This window comes from Vipera berus (genome assembly GCF_964194415.1).
Source record: "Vipera berus genome assembly, chromosome: 1".
NCBI lineage: Eukaryota > Metazoa > Chordata > Lepidosauria > Squamata > Viperidae > Vipera > Vipera berus.
This window is the reverse complement of record NC_138202.1, coordinates 280,797,584-280,824,710: the sequence shown is the minus strand read 5'-3', so window position 1 is coordinate 280,824,710 and position 27,127 is coordinate 280,797,584. Positions and strand designations below refer to the sequence as shown.

The window sequence follows — 27,127 nt, the reverse complement described above, 5'->3', positions numbered from 1 at the left end:
CAGATCTACTGCCTGCTTCCACCAACACTGGCATTGCTTTTTAAAATCTCAGACTGATTTAAAAGGTTAAAATGGTCATGTTAGCTTTCTTATATTCTCACATTATTCCCAAGGAACTAGAGCTTTTAATATTTTAAGGACATTATCAGGAACCTGAAATCAATGTCAAGTGCTGGGGAAATTAGGAGATCCAGGCAATTCAAATGAGTATAAAGATTTGTTGCAAGTTTAAGTTCTCTACAAGAATCTGACCAACTAATGGTCAAGGGAAATGTGTGAGAGATAAGAGAGACATTCAAGCTGGGCCAGACTTAGATCTCTTGCAGGTATGCAGGGACTCGTGACTCATGACATGTTTGATCCCCTCCCTCGGGCTCAACCAGCTCATCTCCTATAAGCAATGCCTGTCAGCATTTGGCTGAAGAATGTGTGCCTTTTCAATGCAACTTTGATTCTCATTCCCAGCTAGCTCAGCTCAGCAGAAACCTCCATCATGTCTGAGTTCTTGTTCATTTTAAGTCATTTGAGTTGGGATGATTAAATCTGCTGTACCAAAAGAAATGGATTTTGCCAGAATCAGAAGTCAATATGGAAGATCACCTCTACATTTCTCAGTGATTGCTATGAAGCTTTAAAACAAAGAAGATAGAGGTAGTTCATCTTGGCTCACTTTGTCAACCCTAGAAATATGCTGTCCATATATATATATATAATTATTATTATTATAAGGGACGTGGTGGCTCAGTGGGTTAGGATGCTGAGCTTGTTGATCAGAAGGTCGGCAGTTTGGCAGGTTGAATCCCGAGTGCCGCGTAACAGAGTGAGCGCCTGTTACTCGTCCCAGCTTCTGCCAACCTAGCAGTTCGAAAGCACGTAAAAATGCAAGTAGAAAAATAGGGACCACTACGGTGGGAAGGTAACAGCGTTCCGTGTGCCTTTGGCGTCTAGTCATGCCAGCCACATGACCACGGAGACGTCCTCGGACAAGCGCTGGCTCTTCGGCTTTGAAACGGAGATAAACACCAGCCCCTAGAGTCGGAATCGACTAGCACGCATGTGCGGGGGAACCTTTACCTTTACCTTTATTATTATTATATTACATAACCTGAAATGTGTGCTGTCTGTGGAAGAAAAGGGAGTAAAGCATAAACAAAAGTACAACTCTGTGCTGCCCTTAATTCAAATGTTATAGGTCATTCTTTTTTTCAATGTATAAATAGGCAAGTAGATAAACAACAGCTATAGTGATCACTTTCTATTGAGCATTCATTGTCAAGTATTCCTCCTTCCTTTTGTTTAATGTTATAAATATTTACTATCTTGGACTCCAAATTTTCTTATTTAGTTTGTTGATTTATATGACAAAGAGTGAGCCTTATATAAACTTAAAACTGGGGAAATATTTGAAAAACCAAATAACACAAATTAGAACAATACAGGATAATCAAGACTAAATCAAGAATAATATATTCCAATTCAAAGTCATTTCTGGATGAACTAATCCAAAACTCTGGCTCAGTGCCCAAACCTGATTTTCAATGTGTGGACAAAATAAATGTAGCAAATAAAATGGAGGTTGCAGACATTTCCTCACCCCCATCCCCATCTTTTGGACATGAGCAGGATGAAACCCAGTTTTATTCTTTGCTTAATCTTATCAGGCCCAAATTGACCTCCCAGAAACCCCCTTCAAACCCCAACTAACCCAAAAAAATAGAAACCCACTTACCATCTTACAGCTCAACCCTACCAACATAGATAAATTCCAGGATTTCATTCTCAATGTATTTATCTCAACAACTCATCTCCTTAACTATGGATTTCCCCAACTATGCTGCCCTCCCGAAAGAGCTACTCTGTCAAACAGTAGAAATAACTCAAGTATATGGACAAGAACCTAACTACCTTCCACAAACCTGGCCAGTAAGTCACTAGGATTCCCCACCTGGTAAACCTTGATTTCTATAAATATCTTTGCTTTCCCATTGTTCAGGGCCCCTCTTTCTTCCAAAGTAGGCATCCAACAATCATTGCAATAAACATGGCTCTTCTCTTCGATGTAGTGTTCTGTGCTTCTGAATTGTCCTTGACACTCAAGGACACTTCTCTTAAGGCAACAGGATTGAGGCCATCAAATCTCACAGGGAATGCTATTTCAAGGGGCAGGCACTGTAATAGAGAAGAGTTATTTCCTAGTTCCTTCTAAATGATGTTGTTTCATGGAATGGATCTGAAGCATGGTCACCGTACCAGATCATGTGGGACCAGAGCTCATTGGAGTAGCATGGATGGCAAACAGTTCAGCCCTATGCCATAAAAACTTTTGTAGGTGATGAGAAGCCTATATGAAATCAATGTAGTTCATAAAGTAGTGATGTTACAAGGGTGTGCTGGGATGAACCTATAGCTACTCATACTACTGCATTCTGGACAGCTGCAGTTTCTGGAAGGCCTTCAAGGGCAATCCCATATAAAACAGGTTACAATAATCTAAATGTGACTATTTCCAATCATTTTCTCAACAACTACAAAAAACACCGGAATGAATGTCCAAGAAGATTTTTGAGACCAGGATAAAGAAGCTGAGATGAAGTAGTAAGATATTATTGGATTTTAGCCCAAGGTTAAGCAGAAAAGAAAAAGAAAACTAGTCTTTTTATTAAAGTACAGCAGTTTCTTCGAGATGATTATAAAGTGACACCGGAGTATATGAACAGATTAGACCTGCTCCAGCACATGTTTATAAGCCTGACAAATCTGAATCCATTGTCTCATTGCCAGAAATGTCTGCTTTGGATTATGATCAAAGGAGTTCCAAACCAACTGAGAAGGTCAAAAGGAGGAGAACATAGTTTCCACTTTCCAGCATAGTTTGTATTCAGGTTTCATTCATGGATGTTCCAAATATGTTTGAACATAAAATGACCCATGCAGTTTCATGCTAGGCTTATATGAATTTGCTGTGTGGGTTCCCTGTGCTTAAATTCTATCCATGGAAAATAATATGTAATGCTCAGGGAGTAAAAACAGAAGAGACACATATAAAAACAATAAACGGATGAAAACAGGAATTCAAGTTATTTCAATTAATTTGAGTACAGAAGCTCTTTTGGGAACTGTTCTTGTTAAAACTACTGAACTAAAATACAGTGTCTCAGGGGCTCAGCTGCACATTAAAATATGTGCTACACAGTAAAAGACCCTTTTCCTTTGCAAGTCGTTTATTCCCAGAAATGCACTGCTGCTGGTGGTGCGTTTGGTTGCCAACAGGAGTTTAATCTGACGCATTTGATAAAAATATGTGGATGTATTTCATCAGAGGGAATATGTGCATGCCTGTAAACATAGACATTGAGACAAAGAGAAGCCATTCGGCCCTCAAACATGCACCAATTAATAAAACAGAAACATAAGAGAAAGATTAAGAAATACCAAAGATAAGCAGTTTTATTATTTTTATCATCTCTGTCTAGTTATATAACTCACTACTAGCATTACAGTAGAACACACACACATACAGTGGTATTGGTTAACTTGGATCCCTGTATTCAGAGCTCAGGGCATAGCACCACAGAATGGAAAGCATTGAACATTTTAAAGTAGGGGGTAGACAAGTTGGGCATTCCAAATATCAGTAAACTTCCATTTTTACTGATCTACTTCTATCAGTCTGAGCCAGGAGAGCTCATAGTAAAAAATTCCGGAAACTATTTTTTTAAAGCCTGGAAGGCACAAAAGACAGAAAATATTTCCCTAAAATATGTTTCACTTGCCCTGGGTGGTCTTGTTCCTAGTATAGGATGAAAGAACCTGTGGTTCTTCGGAAATTCCAGTAGAAGAGAGTATCTGTTGCTCAGGGTTGAATGATGGGGTTCTTGGTGCTTTCTGAGCTTGATTCTCTGCTAGAAGATATTTCATCACCCAGCTAGGTAACATCGTTGGTGTGAATGTGAGATTTGCTGCAGTTTCCTCCTTGGTGATACATTAGTTACTCTAATGTTTTTTCTCTAATTGTGTGTCTGGTTTTGTCTTCACTTCAGAAGTTTTTGAACTACAGTGTTCATCATTGACAATGCTGGCTGGCACTCAGCAATATTCGAGATGGCTGCACATTGTCCTATTCTGCCTTAAAAGAGTCCTTCATTCCTTAGACAATAACTCCCCTTAAAAAGTCAAAGTGAAAAACATAGACCCTTGGCAACTTCATGGACACATCCATGTTTTTTTAGCAATGAAAACAAATGGTTTATTATTGCTGTCTTTCAATATACTATATCAACTCCTCACTCAGATCTACTATCTATTATTCCCAAATAGTCTCCATTTGTCTCAAAAGATCACATGCAAAAGGTCTTGTCTAACTGCCATAAATTGTAGATTACTGCAGGGTTTCAAGAAAGAAAAAAAAAACCCTCCAAAATCCTTCTTCCTTTGAGCTGTTAGGTTCGATTGCTAAAGGGCTAAAATTCTACACATTAAGCTTATTTCTACGTCAACATTTCTAAGATTGCTCTCTAAGATTCAACTCAATTAATTAAACATGGCATTCTATTCAAAACCTCAGCTGAACATGTCATCCATTCTAAAAACTGGGGGGAAAGGGTTGCGAATCCTGCTTCATTAAGCTAATCTTAGGTCTAGAAACAATATGTGCCTTCTTACAATAATTCAAACATTTAATGGCAACATATTTGCATTGCCACAGTTGTACCTTCTTTCACAGTGGACCATCTGCATTTTATCAATATTTCAACCCTTTAATGCCAAATGTTCATTTTCCCAAACAAATTGAAAGGTGTCAGAATAAATTTGCCTGCTGTGTCTAAATGAACTCCATAAAGTCTGCCTTCATTTTAACTCTTTTACAGCTCATCTTTCTTGAAAGAGAAATACAGAATGACCAAACTAGAAAGCATGATGAAAAGTGAGCAGTATAGCTGCAGTCTTTAATTGAGACGGGCAACTGACAATAGCCATACACCAGACATGTCAAACACAAGGCCCGGGGGCCGGATCCAGCCCACAATGTGGTTTCATGTGGCCCGTGAAGCCATCCTGGAAACAGTGAGGGAACGACCCCCACTGCCTTGGCTCTGGCCTAGAGACCCTCCTTCTGCCAGAGACCCTCAGATCTGTCCCACTCCTGCCCAGGCCCCCATAGGCACCCTTGATGCGAACGATGTAGAGCTGGCCATGCCCACCCAGTAGGCCATACGCACTCTAGCCACACTCACCCAGTAGGCCACACCCACCCTGGCCATACCCACCCGGCCCTCTGAGGGCAACCGGAATGCTGATGCGGCCCTCAATGAAATTGAGTTTGACACCCCTGCCATACACTCTCAAAAGGCTGCAACCATCTTCACTACATTTTCCCAGTATTTTGGATTACAATTCCCATCAGCTCTTACTATTGACTAAGCTGAATAAGGCAGAGGACAATTATAATCCAAAACAACTGGAGCACACAACGATAGAGAAAGCTGCATAAATAAACTATGATCTGGCATAATACCAGCGGTGGGATTCAGCCAGTTCACACCACTTCGGCAGAACCGGTAGCTAATTTTTTTGTTGCCCAGGCCCAGAATGGACTTCCGGAAGCGGCATCCACACAGAGAAATGGTTGTTCATATATTTGAATCCCACCATTGCATAACACATATGGCACAGGGTCTCCTGCTTGAGCAAGGGTTGGATTAGATGATTTCCAAAATGCCTTTCAACTCTGTTGTTCTGCTATTTTTCCATCCTCTGGAAATAATTTTTGCTCAGTTAACAGTAGCTAATAGGAATTTTAAATGTTGGAAATGCCATCAAATACCAGGCTCTTTCTATCATACGTGGTGGACGTGTACAGAAGCTAAAACCTATTGGAACATAATTAAATTATGGATAGAAAAGATAATACAACAACGTATAGAATTAAGACCAGAAATATTCCTATTGGGTATTTTACCAGAGAAATATAGCAAAGAGAACACATATTTGATTATTCATATAACCACTGCAGCTAGGATTGTGTTTGCACAAAACTGGAAGGCACTGAAAGCTCCTCCAGAAGAAGAGGTGATTGGGAAAATCATGGAATGTGCGGAAATGAATAGATTAACAATGATGATTAAAGATAAGACAGAGTCAGAGTATTATGAAATTTGGGGGAAATTTTATGAGTGGGTGAAAAAGAGAATATGCTTAAACTAATTAGCTAACACTAATTTAGATGGAAGAAAAATGAGGAGATAAGGATATTATCATACCTAATATAGACATTGAAAATCCAAGGAGAGGAGCTGCTCGGACATCACCCCTGAATTGTATCGGAAGAGGAATGGGAGGGAAGAAAGGAGAGGAGAGAGGGAAGAGAGTAGAGGAGGGGGAAGGAAGTAATTAATTAATTAATTAGATTTATATACCGCCCTTTCCCGAAGGACTCAGGGCGGTTTACAGGGTATTTAAAATCAGCAATACAAATACAAAAGTTAAAAAACAATTAAAAAAGATTAAATTATCCCTTAAACTAAAAACCCCGGTTAAAAAATTCTCAGCCTGGGCCGGAAAGCTCAAAGAGCCAGGTCTTCAGGTCCCGGTGGAATGAACGAAGGTCAGGGGCAGTCCTCAGCTCCACGGGCAGCTGGTTCCAGAGGGCAGGCGCACCCACAGAGAAGGCCCTTCCCCTGGGTGTTATCCGCCGGCAATCTTTTACCAGCGGCACCCTGAGAAGACCCTCCCTGTGTGAGCGCACTGGACGAAGGGAGCTTGATGCTGGCAGCAGGTGTTCCCTCAAATATCCTGGACCCAAGCCATTTAGGGCTTTATATATAGGTCATCACCTACATGCTCTGCAGCCAAAGATGGAGAAGCTCTATACAGTCAGTAAAAACAAGACCAGGAGCTGACTGTGGCTCAGACCATGAGCTTCTTGTTGCAAAGTTTAGGCTTAAACTGAAGAAAGTAGGGGAAAGCACTAGGCCAGTCAGGTATGAATTAAATCATATCCCTGTTGAATATACAGTAGAGGTGACAAATAGATTTAAGGAATTAGATCTGATAGACAGGGTGCCTGAAGAACTATGGACAGAGGTTCGCAACATTGTACAAGAGGTAGCAACCAAAACCATCCCAAAGAAAAAGAAATGCAAGAAAGCAAAATGGCTGTCTGAGGAAGCTTTGCAAATAGCTGAGGAAAGGAGGGAAGCGAAAGGCAAGGGAGAAAAAGAAAGATACGCCCAATTGAATGCAGAATTCCAGAGAATAGCTAGAAGAGATAAGAATGCCTTCTTAAATGAACAGTGCAAAGAAATAGAAGAAAACAATAGAATAGGGAGGACCAGAGATCTTTTCAAGAAAATTGGAGAGATGAAGGGAACGTTCAATGCAAAAATGGGTATGATAAAGGACCAAAATGGCGGGGACCTAACAGAGGCAGAAGAGATTAAGAAGAGATGGCAAAATTACACAGAAGAACTATACAAGAATGAGCTTAACGTCCCTGATAATCACAATGAGGTGGTCACTGACCTCGAGCCAGACATCCTAGAATGTGAAGTGAAGTGGGCCTTAGAAAAGCTGAGCAACAACAAAGCTAGTGGAGGTGACAGTATTCCAGCTGAGCTATTCAAAATCTTAAAAGACGATGCAGTAAAAGTGCTACACTCAATTTGCCAGCAAATTTGGAAAACTCAACAGTGGCCACAGGATTGTAAAAGATCAGTTTACATTCCAATTCCAAAGAAAGGCAGTGCCAAAGAATGTTCAAACTATCGCACCATTGCACTCATTTCTCATGCTAGTAAAGTTATGCTTAAAATCCTACAAGCTAGACTCCAGCAGTATGTGGATCGAGAACTACCCGAAGTACAAGCAGGATTTCGAAGAGGCAGAGGAACTAGAGATCAAATTGCCAACATACGCTGGATCATGGAGAAAGCTAGAGAGTTCCAGAAAAACATCTACTTCTGCTTCATTGACTATGCTAAAGCCTTTGATTGTGTGGATCATAACAAACTGTGGCAAGTCCTTAAAGAGATGGGAGTACCAGAACATCTTATTTGTCTCTTGAGAAACCTATATGCGGGCCAAGAAGCAACAGTGAGAACTAGACACGGAACCACTGATTGGTTCCAAATTGGGAAAGGAGTCCGGCAAGGCTGTATACTGTCGCCTTGCCTATTTAACTTATATGCAGAGCACATCATGAGAAAGGCAGGGCTAGATGAATCAAAAGTTGGAATTAAGATTGCTGGAAGAAATATCAACAACCTAAGATATGCAGATGATACCACTCTAATGGCAGAAAGTGAAGAGGAACTGAAGAGTCTCTTGTTGCGAGTGAAGAAGGAGAGTGCAAAAGTTGGGTTGAAACTAAACATTAAGAAAACCAAGATCATGGCATCCGGCCCTCTCAATTCCTGGCAAATAGATGGGGAAGAAATGGAGGTAGTGACAGATTTTATTTTCCTGGGCTCCAAGATCACTGCAGATGGGGACTGTAGTCAAGAAATTAAAAGACGCTTGCTCCTCGGGAGGAAAGCCATGGCAAATCTAGACAGCACACTAAAAAGCAGAGACATCACCCTGTCAACAAAAGTGCGTATAGTCAAGGCTATGGTCTTCCCAGTTGCAATGTATGGCAGTGAAAGTTGGACCATACGAAAGGCTGAGCGCCAAAGAATTGAGGCCTTTGAACTCTGGTGCTGGAGAAGACTCCTGCGAGTCCCTTGGACTGCAAGGCGATCAAACCGATCAGTCCTAGAGGAGATCAACCCTGACTGCTCTTTAGAAGGCCAGATCCTGAAGCTAAAACTCAAATACTTTGGCCACCTAATGAGAAGGAAGGACTCACTGGAGAAGAGCCTAATGCTGGGAAAGATTGAGGGCAATAGAAGAAGGGGACGACAGAGAATGAGGTGGCTGGATGGAGTTACTGAAGCAGTAGGCGTGAGCTTAAATGGACTCCAGAAGATGGTAGAGGACAGGAAAGCCTGGAGGAACATTGTCCATAGGGTCGCGATGGGTCGGACACGACTTCGCAACTAACAACAACAACAACAACAACAGGTCATCACCAGCAGTAGGAAGGTTGGAGGGAAAGAGGAGGAGAAGTGGGGAGAAATGAGAGGGGAGTGGTAAGGGAAAAAGGAGAGGAGAGGAAGAAGAGGGAAGTAGGAAAGAAAGGAGAAAGGGAGAAAGAAAGTAGAGAAGAGGGAAGAGAGAGAAGGAGGGTGGATACAGTGAAAGGGGAAATGGACGAGCAGCACCCAAATGTACGTGTATCTATTTATGTATGGCGATATATAATACCTACAGCATTACAGATATAACAAATGTTAAATACTTGAAAAAATGTTTATATTTCATTGGTTAGTTTGTGGTATATTAAAGGAACTGTGAAAAATAAAAAATAAAAAAAATAAAAAAAGGAATTTGTTCAAGCCACCATTTAGAAAACACCATCTAAACCTAAATTAATATTAATCACAAGGATGAGGAACTATGAATAATGATAAATGAAAGCTTCTGAATGCTTCCTCTAGTCAAACCAAGAGAATTGTCTTGGTTGTTCCTCCTGAAGACAGCCTAGGCTTTAGCATTATGTGCAGAAATCTCAACCTGGAGCAACGTCTCTACAAGGAGATGGGATTTTTTTGAAAACCAAAGCAAAACAAATAATTTTTCTCATGGAAGCTGATCAAAATTTGGGGAGGAGGGAATACAGCCAAGAATCTGTCTCGTGGGTTTCATACAGGCTTAATTAAGGCCCACTATTTTAACTTCTCATCAATGCTTGGAGCAACAACATTATGTTATTTCTTTGACACAAAGCCCTCCCTTTGCATGCTTGACTTCCAAACTCCAGAGCCTTGAGCAAAAATCTAAAAGGTCAGTTGCCAAACTCTAGAGATCAGAGAAGCTAATCTCTAGGTTTGCTAGAGCAATTGGGCTGTTAATTTTGCTGGGCGATATAGTAGCTGATGTTTTACAATTAATTTTTCTTTCACTTGCTAAGCTTTGCTGGGGGATTTTACTTTACAAAATCTATAAGTGGGGAACATTGGCATTTCCTTTTGTACTACAGACATGGAGGAATTAAAGGATTCAAGATTGCAAAGCTTTTCATGAATAATTTAAGCAGCCCTTGTTGCATTCACTTTGCTTGGGGTAGAATAGACAGCTGTGTAACACTGAATAACTACACAGTGATCTTCATATATGGGGCAGAATCAGTGGTGGGATTCAAATATGTGAACAACCGGTTCTCTGTGCGGATGCCACTTCCGGAAGTCCGTTCTCGGCCTGGGTAACAAGAAATTAGCTACCGGTTCTGCTGAACTGGTGTAAACCGGATGAATCCCACCATTGGACAGAATCAATAAAGAGAGTCACCATTAGCTTCCAACCACATTGTTAACCCATGTATGGGCTTTCCTGCTGATGTTCTATGTTTATTGGATAATAGCATCTCTCAAAATGACTGTAGAGGACCCAGATAGCAATAGCACTTAGACTGATATACCGCTTCATAGTGTTTTACAGCCCTCTCTAAATGATTTACAGAGTCAGTCTATTGCCTCCAACAATCTGGGTCCTCGTTTTACTGACCTTGGAAGTATGGAAGGATGAGTCAACCTTAAGCCTATGAGGACTGAACTCCTGGGATTGAGCTGAATTAGCCTCCAATACTACACTCTAACCACTGCGCCACCATGGCTCTTAGCTCAGATAGCTATGGGATATAGACTATAGTTCATCCAGAGTCATTATGAGCTAGGAGGTATATAATTTAATAAAATTATTATTATTATTATTATTATTATTATTATTATTATTATTATTATTATTATTATTATTATTATTATTATTATTATTATTATTATTATTATTATTATTATTATTATTATTATTATGGTTGGTTGTACAATCAGCTAGTTGTTTTGCTAATCAGCCTATAGCAGCCATTCAGCATGTCCCCCACATCCCCCCCAAAAAAACTTACTGAAATTTCCTTTATTAGAAATGTTTTGATATGTTGAGTCAAAGTAGTATTTATATCAAGCAGAAACACATTCAACATTTCCTTTGATGATCTATGAACTACAAGATTAGCTCAAAACAGTATTTAAAAATATCTTAACAATCCAGCTAATTAAAAGTTAAGTCCACTTAACTCCCATTCATTTGAACAGAGCTGATTTAATTTTACTATTGAAATCAATGAGGTATAAAAATGTTCAACTTTTGCTGGATCATGACCATTTTTAAAGTAACCCTGCCAATTGGAAGTCTTCCTGCAATTAGAACAAATTCGTTTTACACAAAATAATTCAGTCATGTATAATTAAAACTTGGACTGGAGTGGTAATTAATGGTGTGCTTGGCACAAGTGTGACATACAGAGCAAGTGGTGCATTTGGAGATGACTGAACACCGTATGCCACTATAAAAGAGGTGGGGGGGGGAAACAATTTATCTTGAAATTGTGGAGCAAGATTTCTGCAACTGCCTATGGACAAAAATTGGAAGACTATAGATTCACAGAGACTAAGAGGAATCAAGTTCATCTATATATGATGGTCAAAAGAAAACCGTACAATATATATATAATAAATCCAGTCAAACTATATTGTTTTCCTTTAGTTACTCTTTTTCCAGTGCCAGTTTAATAAGCTGAGTCATGGCACTTCTCGGCATAGGTACTGGAGAGAGAAAAAAAATGTTATTTGGTGTTAAATATCTTCTTTTTTTAATTACCGTATATACTTGAGTATAAGCCGACTCGAGTATAAGCCGAGACCCCCAATTTCACCCCCAAAAACTGGAAAAAGTTATTGACTCGAGTATAAGCCGATCCGCCGTTCTGCAAGCCTCTGCCGCCAGCAGAGGCTCGATCCGCCATTTTGCAAGCCTGAATACACAGGAATACCCTGTGTGGCCGCGGCTCGTCGGCAGGTCTCCGTTCCTCCTGCCGACCTTTGGGGAGGTTTGGGCGCCTCCCCAAACCTCCCCAAACCTCGGCAGGTCTCCGTTCCTCCTGCCGACCTTTGGGGAGGTTTGGGCGCCTCCCCAAACCTCCCCAAACCTCGGCAGGTCTCCGTTCCTCCTGCCGACCTTTGGGGAGGTTTGGGCGCCTCCCCAAACCTCCCCAAACCTCGGCAGGTCTCCGTTCCTCCGCGCAGACCTGCCGACCTTTGGGGAGGTTTGGGCGCCTCCCCAAACCTCGGCAGGTCTCCGTTCCTCCTGCCGACCTTTGGGGAGGTTTGGGCGCCTCCCCAAACCTCCCCAAACCTCGGCAGGTCTCCGTTCCTCCTGCCGACCTTTGGGGAGGTTTGGGCGCCTCCCCAAACCTCCCCAAACCTCTGCAGGTCTCCGTTCCTCCGCGCAGACCTGCCGACCTTTGGGGAGGTTTGGGCGCCTCCCCAAACCTCCCCAAACCTCGGCAGGTCTCCGTTCCTCCTGCCGACCTTTGGGGAGGTTTGGGCGCCTCCCCAAACCTCCCCAAACCTCGGCAGGTCTCCGTTCCTCCTGCCGACCTTTGGGGAGGTTTGGGCGCCTCCCCAAACCTCGGCAGGTCTCCGTTCCTCCTGCCGACCTTTGGGGAGGTTTGGGCGCCTCCCCAAACCTCCCCAAACCTCGGCAGGTCTCCGTTCCTCCTGCCGACCTTTGGGGAGGTTTGGGCGCCTCCCCAAACCTCGGCAGGTCTCCGTTCCTCCGCGCAGACCTGCCGACCTTTGGGGAGGTTTGGGCGCCTCCCCAAACCTCCCCAAACCTCGGCAGGTCTCCGTTCCTGTTTGGGGAGGTTTGGGCGCCTCCCCAAACCTCCCCAAACCTCGGCAGGTCTCCGTTCCTCCGCGCAGACCTGCCGAGGTTTGGGGAGGTTTGGGCGCCTCCCCAAACCTCCCCAAACCTCGGCAGGTCTCCGTTCCTCCTGCCGACCTTTGGGGAGGTTTGGGCGCCTCCCCAAACCTCGGCAGGTCTCCGTTCCTCCTGCCGACCTTTGGGGAGGTTTGGGCGCCTCCCCAAACCTCCCCAAACCTCGGCAGGTCTCCGTTCCTCCTGCCGACCTTTGGGGAGGTTTGGGCGCCTCCCCAAACCTCCCCAAACCTCGGCAGGTCTCCGTTCCTCCTGCCGACCTTTGGGGAGGTTTGGGCGCCTCCCCAAACCTCGGCAGGTCTCCGTTCCTCCGCGCAGACCTGCCGACCTTTGGGGAGGTTTGGGCGCCTCCCCAAACCTCCCCAAACCTCGGCAGGTCTCCGTTCCTGTTTGGGGAGGTTTGGGCGCCTCCCCAAACCTCCCCAAACCTCGGCAGGTCTCCGTTCCTCCGCGCAGACCTGCCGAGGTTTGGGGAGGTTTGGGGAGGCGCCCAAACCTCCCCAAAGGTCGGCAGGAAGAACGGAGACCTGCCGAGGTTTGGGGAGGTTTGGGGAGGCGCCCAAACCTCCCCAAAGGTCGGCAGGTCTGCGCGGAGGAACGGAGACCTGCCGAGGTTTGGGGAGGTTTGGGGAGGCGCCCAAACCTCCCCAAACAGGAACGGAGACCTGCCGAGGTTTGGGGAGGTTTGGGGAGGCGCCCAAACCTCCCCAAAGGTCGGCAGGTCTGCGCGGAGGAACGGAGACCTGCCGAGGTTTGGGGACGTTTGGGGAGGCGCCCAAACCTCCCCAAAGGTCGGCAGGTCTGCGCGGAGGAACGGAGACCTGCCGAGGTTTGGGGAGGTTTGGGGAGGCGCCCAAACCTCCCCAAACAGGAACGGAGACCTGCCGAGGTTTGGGGAGGTTTGGGGAGGCGCCCAAACCTCCCCAAACGTCGGCAGGTCTGCGCGGAGGAACGGAGACCTGCCGAGGTTTGGGGAGGTTTGGGGAGGCGCCCAAACCTCCCCAAACAGGAACGGAGACCTGCCGAGGTTTGGGGACGTTTGGGGAGGCGCCCAAACCTCCCCAAAGGTCGGCAGGTCTGCGCGGAGGAACGGAGACCTGCCGAGGTTTGGGGAGGTTTGGGGAGGCGCCCAAACCTCCCCAAACGTCGGCAGGTCTGCGCGGAGGAACGGAGACCTGCCGAGGTTTGGGGAGGTTTGGGGAGGCGCCCAAACCTCCCCAAACAGGAACGGAGACCTGCCGAGGTTTGGGGAGGTTTGGGGAGGCGCCCAAACCTCCCCAAAGGTCGGCAGGTCTGCGCGGAGGAACGGAGACCTGCCGAGGTTTGGGGAGGTTTGGGGAGGCGCCCAAACCTCCCCAAACAGGAACGGAGACCTGGGGAGGTTTGGGGAGGCGCCCAAACCTTCCCAAACGTCGGCAGGTCTGCGCGGAGGAACGGAGACCTGCCGAGGTTTGGGGAGGCGCCCAAACCTCCCCAAAGGTCGGCAGGAGGAACGGAGACCTGCCGAGGTTTGGGGAGGTTTGGGGAGGCGCCCAAACCTCCCCAAAGGTCGGCAGGAGGAACGGAGACCTGCCGAGGTTTGGGGAGGTTTGGGGAGGCGCCCAAACCTCCCCAAAGGTCGGCAGGAGGAACGGAGACCTGCCGAGGTTTGGGGAGGTTTGGGGAGGCGCCCAAACCTCCCCAAACGTCGGCAGGTCTGCGCGGAGGAACGGAGACCTGCCGAGGTTTGGGGAGGCGCCCAAACCTCCCCAAACGTCGGCAAGTCTCCGTTCCTCCGCGCCCTGCCTGCCTGCTTCTTTCCGCTGCGGAAAGAAGCAGGCAGGCAAGGCGCGGAGTTTGGGGAGGTGCGCGCGCACCTCCCCAAACCTCCCCAAACTTCGGCAGGTCTCGGACGGCGGTGGCTTGGGAGAGGTGCGGGCGATCCCAGAAGCACCAAAGCCTCGGCCGCGCACAAGTCCTCGGTAAGTTTTTTTTGTTGACTGGAGTATAAGCCGAAGTGGAATTTTTCAGCCCAAAAAGTGGGCTGAAAAATTCGGCTTATACTCAAGTATATACGGTATATCAGTATTGAGGATTTTTTAAAAAAATATTTTAAAGGCCAAATGATATCCCATTGTATTCAACAGTGGGATAAATGTATTTGTTTCAGTGATGTAGGCACTGAACCAAATGATCTTGTAACCAGACATTGCTTAGTTCAATGTTTTTAAGAGGTGTGGATCTCAACTCCCAGAATTCTCCAAGCCAGCTGGCTGAGGAATTCTAGGAGTTGAAGTCCCCACATCTTAAGCAGAGCAAGTCTGAGAAACAATGGCTTAGCTAATGCATTCATTCCAGTGATTCTGAGTAGGAATCTCTAGACCACAAGGCAAATCAACCCTATTAGGCCTCTCCATTCTAAACCCTAAAGACTTCCGGCCAAATCCCAAGTCAGAATTCATTCTTCTAGAAAGAACCTGGTGAAGAGAGATCATTTTGACTGACGTTTTCAGGGGGCTCTGCCCCTCACATTTTTCACCTTAGAAATAATGATTAGAGAATGAAGCCATTTTACAAGAAATTTGTTTCAGTCACATTCCCTGACCTGGTTTCCTAATATGGTATCCATTGGGAACAATATGTTCACTGATCATCCCTTGAGATATTCAGGCTCCCTGGCTCACCTGATTATTTTTTTTAAAGATTTTGTCCATAATGAAGTGCTATGTCAGAAACTAGGAAAGTTCCACTCTCAAAATGAATCTTTATTTCCAAAGATGTCTCTGGTCTCCAGACTGAACCTATCAACATCTTTAGAAATGTTTTTGTTATTATATCCATTTAGGTAGCTACCCAACTTCCACTTGCAACAGTGCGGGGCTAAAGTACGATTATGGTGTGTAACTGTAGCCAACTGTATTTTGGCTGTATGTTGTCTTACCCAGAAAAAAGCCAAAAATAAGTTGAGAAAGTACCATGAAACCATTTTGAGAAAGTGCCTTCGAGGTGGTCTCAAATTTCCTAGTGTGCCTTTTGCTCCAAATTCTCCAATACTTTAGTCTTCCCTCACTTTTCCCATGTGACTTTCAGTGTAAAGCATTGGTGTCAAGCTCGATTGTGTCACGTGATATGACATATGGTGACTTTTTTTTTTGCCTTTGCGGAGCTGGGGTGGGCGTGTAAAGGAAGGTTGCCCTAGAGCTGTGTATCAATATTTGAGGGAGTAATGGTGGCTCTAATCCCTGCTTACAAACGTAGCCTAGTACCTGGGAGACTGTGGAAAGCACCCAGGCCCTTTCACCTTACTTGGTGCACAACTGAAAATGATTCAGGAGTATTTCCCACCTGTGGCTCTTTTAAGAATAAAAGACTGATACTGACCGAAGTCTGAAAAAAGAAAGTAAATTTTAATAAATGGCAGAGATAAGTCACATTTGCATAGAAGTGTCAAGTCTCTCCTTCTAAATTATGTTTGAACTCAGTACCAATCCTAATATCTTATTTTCTAGCCCTGAGGTAGAAGGGGGTGGGGGGAAATGTGAGCTCAGTGGCCCTCTGATTTTGGCTATCAGTATAAATCAATCCATACTGACACTGATTTGCCATGTGACAATCGGCTTCAGACAAAGCCCACTTCAGTCTTGTGTGTGAACCCGCCAACGCAAACTCTCATGCATAAATGCCTCGGACGACAGGTATTGACCGATGTGACTCATTCTGCTGGGGATTTGTCTACCAGAAGCAGCAAGAAAAACCCTATTGTGAGCAGCCTATTGTGTCTCCTCTTGCCAATTTTATTTCACTGAAAGAACATTGAGGAATTTCATTCAAGGTGAATGGACTGGTTGGAAGGACTGACAAAAGCAGAACTCTGTATGGTGTTACTAAAAAAAAGTAGGTAAACAAAGTAGAGGAGGGAGAGACTATTTTTCTCTCTAATCTCTTTCACTTATGGTTGTCTTAAGTGTCACTTGCAACAGCTGAAAGTAAACAGTGTTCTCAGTAATGCGATTTTTGAAGTGATGAGAGTTCTTTTTAAAGCTCACCCCATAGATCACAAATCCAAATGAACAATAGAGCTTTGAAATTCTTTTCTGTTTAGGGAAGCCAGGGCTGCAGAGGTTAATATACAGCTCCAGATTTTTAAAAGGGCCATGCTAAAAATAATAGGCTTGAAGAATTGAATGGATGGGTACCATTCTGAGCTTGAGACTGAAGAGGGGAAAAACCAACTCCAGTCCCAACCTTGGTGTTAGGGAATGACTTTAAAGCTAACCAACCCAATTCTTGAACTTGGGGCCCTCCACATGTAATCAGTTTTAGTCTCCTAATTTCCCAATTTGCACTGTCATCAGGATGATAATAAAATGCCTCACAAATCTCTCTACCCTGCTTATGGCCATTGCTGAAACCAATAATAAATTCTTGAGGTCCTGGACATAAATGACAATCCCCAAAGTTCAAGTTGTCCTTGCTTTTAATTGGCTGGAAAATAGGCTCACCCTGGGATGTGCACCTATTCAAATAAAAAGGAGAGAAGATACTTCAGAGGGAACGTAGATATATTCAATTCATCAGTCTGTTGGGAACCTACCTAAAGATCCCATAACTTTACATGGGCTCACACACTAGCTGTATATGTAAAGAGACAGCCATGTGATACAAAGGAACTTCCTGTACTCGGTCAATACTTCCTCAGTTCAAAAGTCTATTTTTCTCTGGGATTGTGTAGTTACCTCTATAGACTACTTCAGATACAGATAGCTGCCATCCATGGTGGACATTCCTCGGGAAAATGGAAATGCTTCAGCCTGCAGTTAATTATTTACTCATAAGTTATTGGTTTTATAGGATAAACTATTTTGAGGGGGGGAAAGTTGATATTCCCTAACAAAAATGTTTGAAAAATCAGATTTTTAGTGGACAGTTTCTATATATTAGAAAACACTCCTAGGTCTTACGACAGGTATTTTGCCATCATCTATCAAGCCTGCAGAAAAGTAAGACTATATAAAATTCAGTATAAATACTCTGCAAGTTCTCTAAAATATTATTAATCCTAGTCTTTCTACATAATTGTGGGGGGTTTCATTTGGCAATATTGCATGGAAAATAACTTCCAGTGCGTACTAACTGTATGAAGTCTCTACACCTCACTGTGTTCATTCACAAACATTTGCTGCTGTGCTAGATTGTACCTTCAGTCAGCTCCAAAAATCACACACAGATACAGAGATGAGTTAAGCAACAAGTTTTAGTTCATGGACAGGCAACCTGGTGCCCTCAAAAAAATTGGGACTTGGGTGTTCTATGCAACATTTACAATAATACTGGGTGTAGGACGGGGTAGCCAACCTTGGCTCTTTTATGACTCATGGACTATAGCTATGCTATGCTGGCTCAGGAATTCTGGGAGTTGAAGTCCACGATCATAAAAGAGCCAAGGTTGACTACCCCTGGTGTAGGAGCTGTAGTCCAGACCAGCTGAAGATTATCAAACTCTCTCTCCTTGATCTAGCTATTGTTCAAATTGCTTGTGTTACCATTTCCAAGGAGGTTTGTTTGTACATTTTTGTTTGTTGAACATGAGAACATCCACTTCATTTGCCTTCTCCTTTGGGAACATTACCATCCATTCTGCAATCTCATCTTTCTACCATCATTCCCATGACATTTTGATGAATGTATAGCTGTGGATTTTGTATTGTGGAGGGATCAGATAATTGTGTTCTTAAATACTACAGTACAGCCTACACAGGGAAATTGAGAACCAAAACCCAGCTCAGATTTTGACAATGCTCTCACTTGGCTTGCAATAAGTCTGATCACTTTTTTAAAAAACCGTGCTACACCCCCAGATTGCTCAAAACCCCTGGATATTCTAATCCACAATTTAATCACAATCACTGACATTAAAAAAAATCCAGTTTACAATGGAAGTATCACGCCAGACTTTATATGGCATGTAAAATTTTTGGGACTGAGAAATACGGTATTACTGACTTGTAGCAGGTCAGAGGAATAGGAGTTCATTTTATCCTTAATACTGTACATACAGGAGAGCAAATGCACACAGTCTCTGTGAACAAAGTTACGCTCCCTTAAAATTATCTGGGAACAATTTTCAAAGCAGGGAGGGCACGTTCTTGAATTGCACTTTCTCCTATTCAGTTATTGCTCAAAAATTAATACAGTTCTTCAGGAGGAACCATTCAAAGTCTTGAATTATTACCATTGTCTAGCTTCTACCATGACTGCTCCAGGTTTATGAAAGAAGAAAAAAAAGCATGCATTTCATGTAAAAAAGCGTTCCGAAGAAGGGAGGAAGGAGATAAGAGAATTTTAGTGATGATGTGGAAGGTTTGAGGTTGTTTTTTTTTAGATGGCCCAGTTTTGCCATATAATAGCAATAATCAGTATTGCTTTGTGATACATTCAAAGCAGCCTTAGAGATTGATTAAGAGCTTCAGCTTCACGTCAGCTTTAATCAAAGCTAGCAGCTGTTTATTGCTTTGTGTACTGCAAATCAATAGAAATTATGCTTTACATATACCTTTAAAATCGTTTTCTATACACCATCGGCCCCACAAAGCTGCAAGTGGCAATTACAGCATGCAATTATGTCTCAGAGAACCAGTGGAGAGTAGTTATTACCCGCCTGGTAAAAATAATGATACTCACTCGCATTACTTTTCAGATGTGACTGGTTTCTGGTTGCTTGTTTGTCGCACAAGTTCCAGACACTGAAACAAGAAAATAAGAAGAAACAAAAAAAACCTTCTTCCAGCCTTGCCTGTGCAAATCTCTTGGCTCAAGGCCTAGTCCGGCTGGACTGAGGTTCAGAATGAACACAGCAATGGGCCAGATATGAGCTTATCAAGATTCTCATTTACAAAATTCTCTCCAAAGAAACCCCTATGCAAGAAGCAGCAATGGATATGACCGTAATCTTCAACAGCAGTAGTTTGGGACTTGAGACACTAGTTTGTTTGCATTAGAGAAGTCCTTGCTATTGTGGTATTAGGCAGTTAAAGATTGGTTCATCTGCTTTTCCCCGCCATCCAAAAACAAGGGCTTTGATCCACTATTCAGTTGACCTGGGGAATAGCGGTATTGACTGAAAGATTGCTGTGAGCCAATTTAGACATCGTAAATGGTCCAGAGAAGGTAAATACAGCTTTCATGTGTTTTCTGCAGCCTGTGTGACAATCAGGTATTCACCAGAGTTAAATGTACCTCTCAAGAAAATAGGATTGGACTTTAGTTAGACTTCAGCCTGAAATGTAACTATAGCAGCAGGCTGAATCTGTGGTTGATAATGATTCCCCCTCTCTCCCCTGTTGCCACTTCCCTATGACATTTCAAATCTTACTTCTTTTCATCATAGCATGCTCTAAAGTCAGGGGTGGAGAACCTGGGACCCTCCAAGTGTGTTTGAAGCACCCTTTCCATAATCCTTAACTAGAGTTGAACTACAGTTGGAATCCACAGAGGGCACAGATAGACCGCAATTGCCTTCAACAAATACTGCACATAGCTAATGTTATAGCTAAGAATTATGGAATATTCTTTATTTGAAAAATGATTCGTGGATGCCATTATTAAAGTGCCTATTCAGATGGCTTGTGTTTTAGGGCATGCCTTAGGGCTGAAAAAACAGTATGGCTGACTTCTCACATCTGTCTTACATAATTATCTACCCATCAATTTGAAGTCATTCTAACAAAAATCCATTGTTCAGTTGACGAATGGGACATATCCAGACTAAGTTCATTTCCCATCTCCCATTGAAGTCAGTGGGGCACACATAAGGAGTCTGCTCACACAGCATACTTAGATGAGTCATGGATAAGGTCAGTGGTGGGATTCAGCCGGTTCACACCAGTTCGGCTAAATTTTGCTGAGTTCAGAGAACCAGCTGAATGCACACTACTTCCAGAAGTCAAGTCTAGGCCTCAGAGGCATGGAGGAGGCATCCCAGGGCTAGAACAGCCCACTGGAAGTGCATGGATGCAACTTCCGGAAGTCTGTTCTAGGCCTCAGAGGCCTGGAGGAGGCCTCCCAGGCCTAGAACAGCCCACTCAACAGATGCCACTTCCGGAAGTCCATTCTAGGCCTCGGAGACCCAGGCCTGCATCCAATAAGACAACTGATTGTTCAGGTATTTGAATCCCACCACTGGATAAGGTTAATGTGTTGTGCAAACAATAAACTTAATCAGTGTAAAGTTGAAAATTAAAGATGAAATAACCCTAGATCTATTCATTGACTTTGACTTTATTAACATTGACTTTCCTGGTCAATCACTTAATATGAACATGAAATCAGGATTCCATAAGGCATTCCCTCCTTGACCATTTACTCTTCACATATACATAACCCAGCAGTGCCAGATGGGCAGGAAGGTTATGCCATCTTTCCAGCTGCCTCTTTAAAAACTGCTTTTCCCCAAACAATTTTTTTTTAAAAAGGACACTCAGTTGTAGTATAGGGGTTTGGGAAGATGGTTGCTATCTGTTTGACTAAAGAGGAGTATCCAACCATGCTGGCTGGGGAAGTTAGGGAGTTGAAGTTCAAAAGTCTTAAAAGTTGGATGCCCCTGGAGCAGAGCATTCCTGAGTATCAGCCACCAGGTCAAAGTCTGGCAAAAATTAGGAATTCGATGAAGATCAACATACCTAAAAGGCATCATCAGGTGGGCAAGAATGGTCCTAGATACTAATAAATAAAAAAGCAAAAATAAAAAATAAAAAATAAACTAATAAATGAGTGCAAGAGCTTGTGTTCAATGTTATGGCAGCATTTAGGCTGACAGATGCCAAAGACAGGAAGTATATGAGCTACACTACTTAAAAATGCATGGTTGCAGAAGGCAGCAAGCCATCTTCCAGGACCATGGTGTATAGTAACTAAGCATCTCATAAAAATGGTGTGGATCAGAAAACTGTAAAATATATTTGTTTAATGTTGTAATGGAGTTTCTGACATTATACTACACAGAAGAGAGGGGAAGAGTGAATCACTGGAGTAAAATTTCAATAATTTAGTTTTTAACTTGGGAAGAAAGGGTCGGGAGAGACCGCATAAGTATGCCTCAGAGTATTTTATGAATCAATAAACATTTCATCTTCTGCAGCAGTATATTCTGTTTCACATTGCTAAACTCTTGAAGCCACCTTAGAGGGAAGAAGCCAACAGTGCAAACACGTTTGGGCGCTCTTTGCTTATCATATGCAGATTGTGGCATTCTTATTAACTTTTCAGCTGTCTTCCTGCATAGGTGCAAATGCTGAGATGCTATTTCTAAACAGCCAAGGTAATTACCATTCAGCAGGGTCCAATTGTTTTCAATTAAAAGCTTGAATTAAGTATTTAGTTTTTAATACCACGGTGACCATCTGTTTTCACTGAAGTTCATCCTTCAACCTGCAAGGAAAAGCATAGACCGTATCCAAATGCTGTTTAATTAGAAAGACAATTCTTTGTTTTAATTTTAGTCCAAGGCTTGTTGAGAAATTTAAGTAAAAGATGGAGAAAACTATGAAGGACAGGTATGCATGTGTGTGTGTGTGTGTGTGTGTGTGTGTGTGTTTGTGTATACAAACACACACACACACACACATACATACACACCCATTTCTGTAAATTCTAAGCTACTGAAAGACCATTGCTTTGTAGTTAAATGCCATCACTCTGCAAGTGAAATCCATCGAAGCAATGAATTCTTTCCTGTCATCTATTTTCACTTCTTAGGCCTACCCTTCACCTCTTCAATCGGTGAATGTCTCTAATTCTACATGAAGTTTCAATTGAAAGGCCATTCAACTGAATCACCCCTTTCAAATCAACTCTTCAAGCTGAATTGATGAATCTATTCAATATGTGGAATCAAATCAAAAATCTTTCAAATAAGTTCAAAGATCCAATAGACTTTTTTTTCTTTTTTTTAAAGCAGCTTATTGGTGAAATATAATAACCAGAAGAAACTAAAAATATATCCATAAAGTGTTAATACAGAACTAGCTCAATCTTTTAACATATTATTAAATCTAGTCATATAGACCATCTGTTGTCCATCTTCTCCGTTTTAATGCAATATGTTATTTCAATACAGTATAGTGATATTTATATAATATAGTTACATTCTTAATATTCTATTTAGTTGCATTACAGTATTGAATATAGATAAGAGGGACAAAAGGGATGTTGTATCAATATTAATTACAGTTTTGGATTACAGTTATGATTATTTGACTTTTTGCAAATTAAATTTATCATTGGAAATGAAATGGGAAAAAATGAAAGAACAGCATACATCAAAATATTTGTTTTATAATAAAGGTTTCAGTTTGAAGCTAAAATACTTGATTTAAAAATCTCCATCATGTTGTTACTATGCTCTACACTATGGTCTATCCTTGTGTGTGTGCATGTGCACACATGCATTTACATTTTAAATATTGATTTCACAAATTTTTCATCTAAGCATTCAAATTTTTCATCCAAGCATTTAAATTATTTCTTTCCAGAGTATTCAACATCATTCACAGATTTTTTTTTCTGGGATGGAAGATGAGCAATGCTGTAACAAAGGTGGAACATAATGAATTTATTTTGAGTAGTGAAGGCCATATTCCATAATAAAAGCATAGAACAACCATCTTAAGAACATCTTAGTTATTTAAAGCACTGTCACTCTGAAGTGCTTTGCCAGGAAAGGGATCCAATGTTCTAAAATAGCTACATTTAATTAATGCATACATTCATTTGAAATGTTATAGTAATTATAAACTTCTTTATTTGGTAATATTTTTAAAAAATTATCCACTATGTTTCTTTCTAGCTCACCTTTTTTTCTTTTATGTAGCTTTTTTATTCTGTGTTTTAATATATAAATTACAACAGAAAAAGAGGAAGCAAATGTTTTAAAATAGGACACAGAAAGAGGTTAGTCACCGAATCAGATCAGTCCATTTGGCTCTAGATCAGTTACACTGACTGACAGCAACTCCCTAACTTTCATATGGGAATATTATTATTTTTTTCACCAGAAGAGGCAAGACAAATTTAAACTGGAATCTTTTGCTATACAAAACAGAGACTCGTACACTGAGTTGCAACTCTTCCTTTGAACTTGAAACATGGCTGAGCAGTTGCTAACACTGTCTGTAGATTTTGTGGGGAAGGGAAATTTTTACAGTAGAGAGCAGAAGAAATGGTTACACCATTCAGAGCCTGAGAGGTGGTCTTGCTAATGCCGTGTTCTCATTACCTGAATTTTGCATGATAAATATATGTGCTCAAATATTGAAGCCAAAGAAAGCTGCCTTGAACACTGTTGTCAGAAGAATAATTTGTGGTTTCAACTCGAGCTGGGATTGCACAAGACTAAATAAAAATGAGATCCAAACAGCTGTGAGGAAAGAAGAAATATTCCTAAAAGCAAACAGTTTGCCTTTAGGGGCAGCTGCAGAGAAATGGGGTACATCAGCAGATTTGTAGAGGGGGAGCTTGGCCAGGATGTGGAAATCTCTATGTGCTGATTGTACAGTGACACTTGGGGGGGAGGGTTGTTTGTGTGTGTGTGTTTGTGTGTGTGTGTGTGTGTGTGTCTATTCTTGTGAACATGCAGTTACGCTGGGAGACCTAATTTAATTAACTCTATTGTGTTTGCAGACCTTATCATTGGCCTGATGGGATGGGGTTGGGTTTTACTAATCTGTTTTAACCTACTTTTTAATGTGTTTTAACTTATTCGTGGGCATTTTGTTTAATCGTTTTTAATTTTTGTATCTTGTTATTTAATATGTATTGCCCTGTTCACCGCCCTGAGTCCTTCGGGAGAAGGGCGGTATACAAATAAAATTAATAATAATAATAATAATAATAATAATAATAATAATAATAATAATAATAATAATAATAATAATAATAATAATAATAATAATTTGATATGTGGATTGGGTCTGGGTAACTTATTTAGAAGTTTGAGGAAACTTGTGTAAAGGATTTCTCCCCTCGTTTGCTATTTTTACTTGATTAATTTAGCTTCAGCTTGACTGTCAATTATCTAGTGGAGATGCTGATCCTCAGACCATTGTGGATTCTGTTAATGTTTTAAGGGAAGATGGGAACAGTATAAAGAATAAAATATTTTTGATATAAAACTTCTCACACTATGCTGATGTAAAATGCAGAGCATGACTACTGAAAACTTTCCCCCAGTTGGTTAGGATTGAAACTTGTGCTAACATATTAAACTTTGCAGGACTTACTTTGAGATGCGCATGCCTAAGATAATAGTACCCAGGACTTTAATGCTTGAAACAGCTGATAGGGATAACAGAGCTATGCTATAATAATGTTTTTAGAACTTTATGACTGCATCACAGGAGTGTGTAAAGAATTCTGCTAGGGTAATGTTCTTTGCGCTTTAATAAAAACACGGTAATACCCACATCAGCAGGTAAGAGTTTGTCACACACACAAAAAGTGTCCTTGTGAAACAGAAAAGACAAAGTTAAGTTCTCACCCTATTTGCTTGGATTTAAACAAGGTAGGAATTCTTCAACTGCAGGAATCTTCTGGGCATGCTAGAATGCATCAATAACAGAATGTGAAACCTAAGAAAAATGTTATTACACAAACATGGGGAGCCTGAGTATCTATTAAAAATATTCCTAACTGCTGCAAATGTAGCCCCAATTGATTTTCATCTTCTAAAACTGAAGATAGCTTATGCCTCAAATACATAATTACAAACAAAGCTACAGTCCCGCCCCCAGGAGATGCATTTATCTCTAACCAATATGCCTGTCCAAACAAGGGTTGAGCAAATATTCTTTGCATGATGCAAGATTTGGAAGACAGCCTTCATACCATTTCAAATGTATTTAAGGTTTAAACACAATGCTACAGAGACTCTTTCTGTAATTTACAACAGTGACAATCTGCAATGAGTACTTTCAATGCACCCCTCTCCTTGTATAGTCAGAAGTTAAGTCTCCTTGAATTAAACAAAGCGCACTCCCCCCAAAAGTACTATAGATAGAATTGTGCACAACACAGATATAAATCCCTCTTATTGATAGCAGTAGGTATGTAAAAATGTTTAACCTTGGCTATGTTTTTGCTAACAATACTGAAGGTAGGCATAAAAGGGAAAGAATCATAACCTAAATGTACTGATACAGTAAATAAGAAGGGAGGATGAGGGATGGGAGTGGAGGAGGAATCACTCAAATGTTCATTCTTAGGTTGCTTCATTCTACATGAACTTTCTTGGCTCTTTAGATGCTTCAGCTGTTTTTCATGGCTTAAGATAACATGATAAATACAACAAGCAAGAACATTTTGGTGATGGCATCCACCCATTTTGAGACTCACGGGACCAGGTCCTGTTCTTCTTTAGGAAGATGATTCAGTTGTTTTTCTGAGCTTTGATTAATTTTTTTGCAATTTTTCATGGTTTGGAGGGAAAGATTAACTGCATTATGAACTCAAATAAAATGACATATTATTACAAACATGCATACAGATTTAAGACTTACAATATTATACATATTGTATAATGACAATTATACAAATTCCTAAAAATTCTTTAATAATCTGCTGAAATAGCCTTCCCAGATCCAGTATCTTTTAAATATACTAGCAATAGCACTTAGACTTATATACTGCTTCATATATACTTTACAGCCCTCTCTAAGTGATTTACAGAGTCAGCATATTGCCCCAAACAATCTAGGTCCTCATTTTACTGACCTTGGAAGGATGGAATGCTGTGTCAACCTTGGGCCGATCAGAATCTTATGGCAGTTAGCAGAATTAGATTGCAATACTGCATTCTAACCACTGTGCCACTAATTTGGACTACACTTCCTTGAATTCCTGGGCATATAATCGTAATCCAAACACATTTTATTACATGCAAATCTTTTCATTTTTTTCAAGAGATACAGCAAGGCTATAAGATAATAAACAAGGTACAAAAAACCTCTCCCCAAATAGTTGTAAATATTCAGGCACTACTGTAGTTTACTGGCAATAGCAAGAATCTTAAATAAGTAGCTAAACATTGCATTGTTCTCTTTGTGGTCATCCAAGTATGTAGATAATGCAAGTTTCTACTGGAAGAAAGTCTCCATGCATAGAGTTACACTATGTGTGGAAGTTCCTCAGAGGTCAAAACCCTGATTTATTTGTTTCTTGGTCACTGTGAAGCTTTTGTTCATATACAATGAGTCTTAATCCATACAGATTCTTGCAATGGGGGTGT

At 41.7% G+C, this 27,127-nt stretch overlaps 1 long non-coding RNA gene across 2 annotated transcripts in view; it reads right to left on the bottom strand.

Annotated features, from left to right (window-relative positions):
* Positions 1-25,806, bottom strand: part of LOC308660423 — a 41,086-nt gene extending 15,280 nt beyond the window's left edge. The window contains exons 1-4 of one of the 2 annotated variants that reach the window (XR_014024738.1): positions 25,382-25,806; positions 22,174-22,275; positions 19,531-19,592; positions 11,576-11,696 (exon numbers count right to left, since the gene is read on the bottom strand). This is a non-coding gene — a long non-coding RNA (uncharacterized lncRNA). Of the gene's footprint in view, positions 1-11,575; positions 11,697-19,530; positions 19,593-22,173; positions 22,276-25,381 lie in introns of those variants that run through there. The other variant, XR_014024737.1, reaches the window with a different exon arrangement.
* Between the last annotated feature and the right edge of the window lie 1,321 nt (positions 25,807-27,127).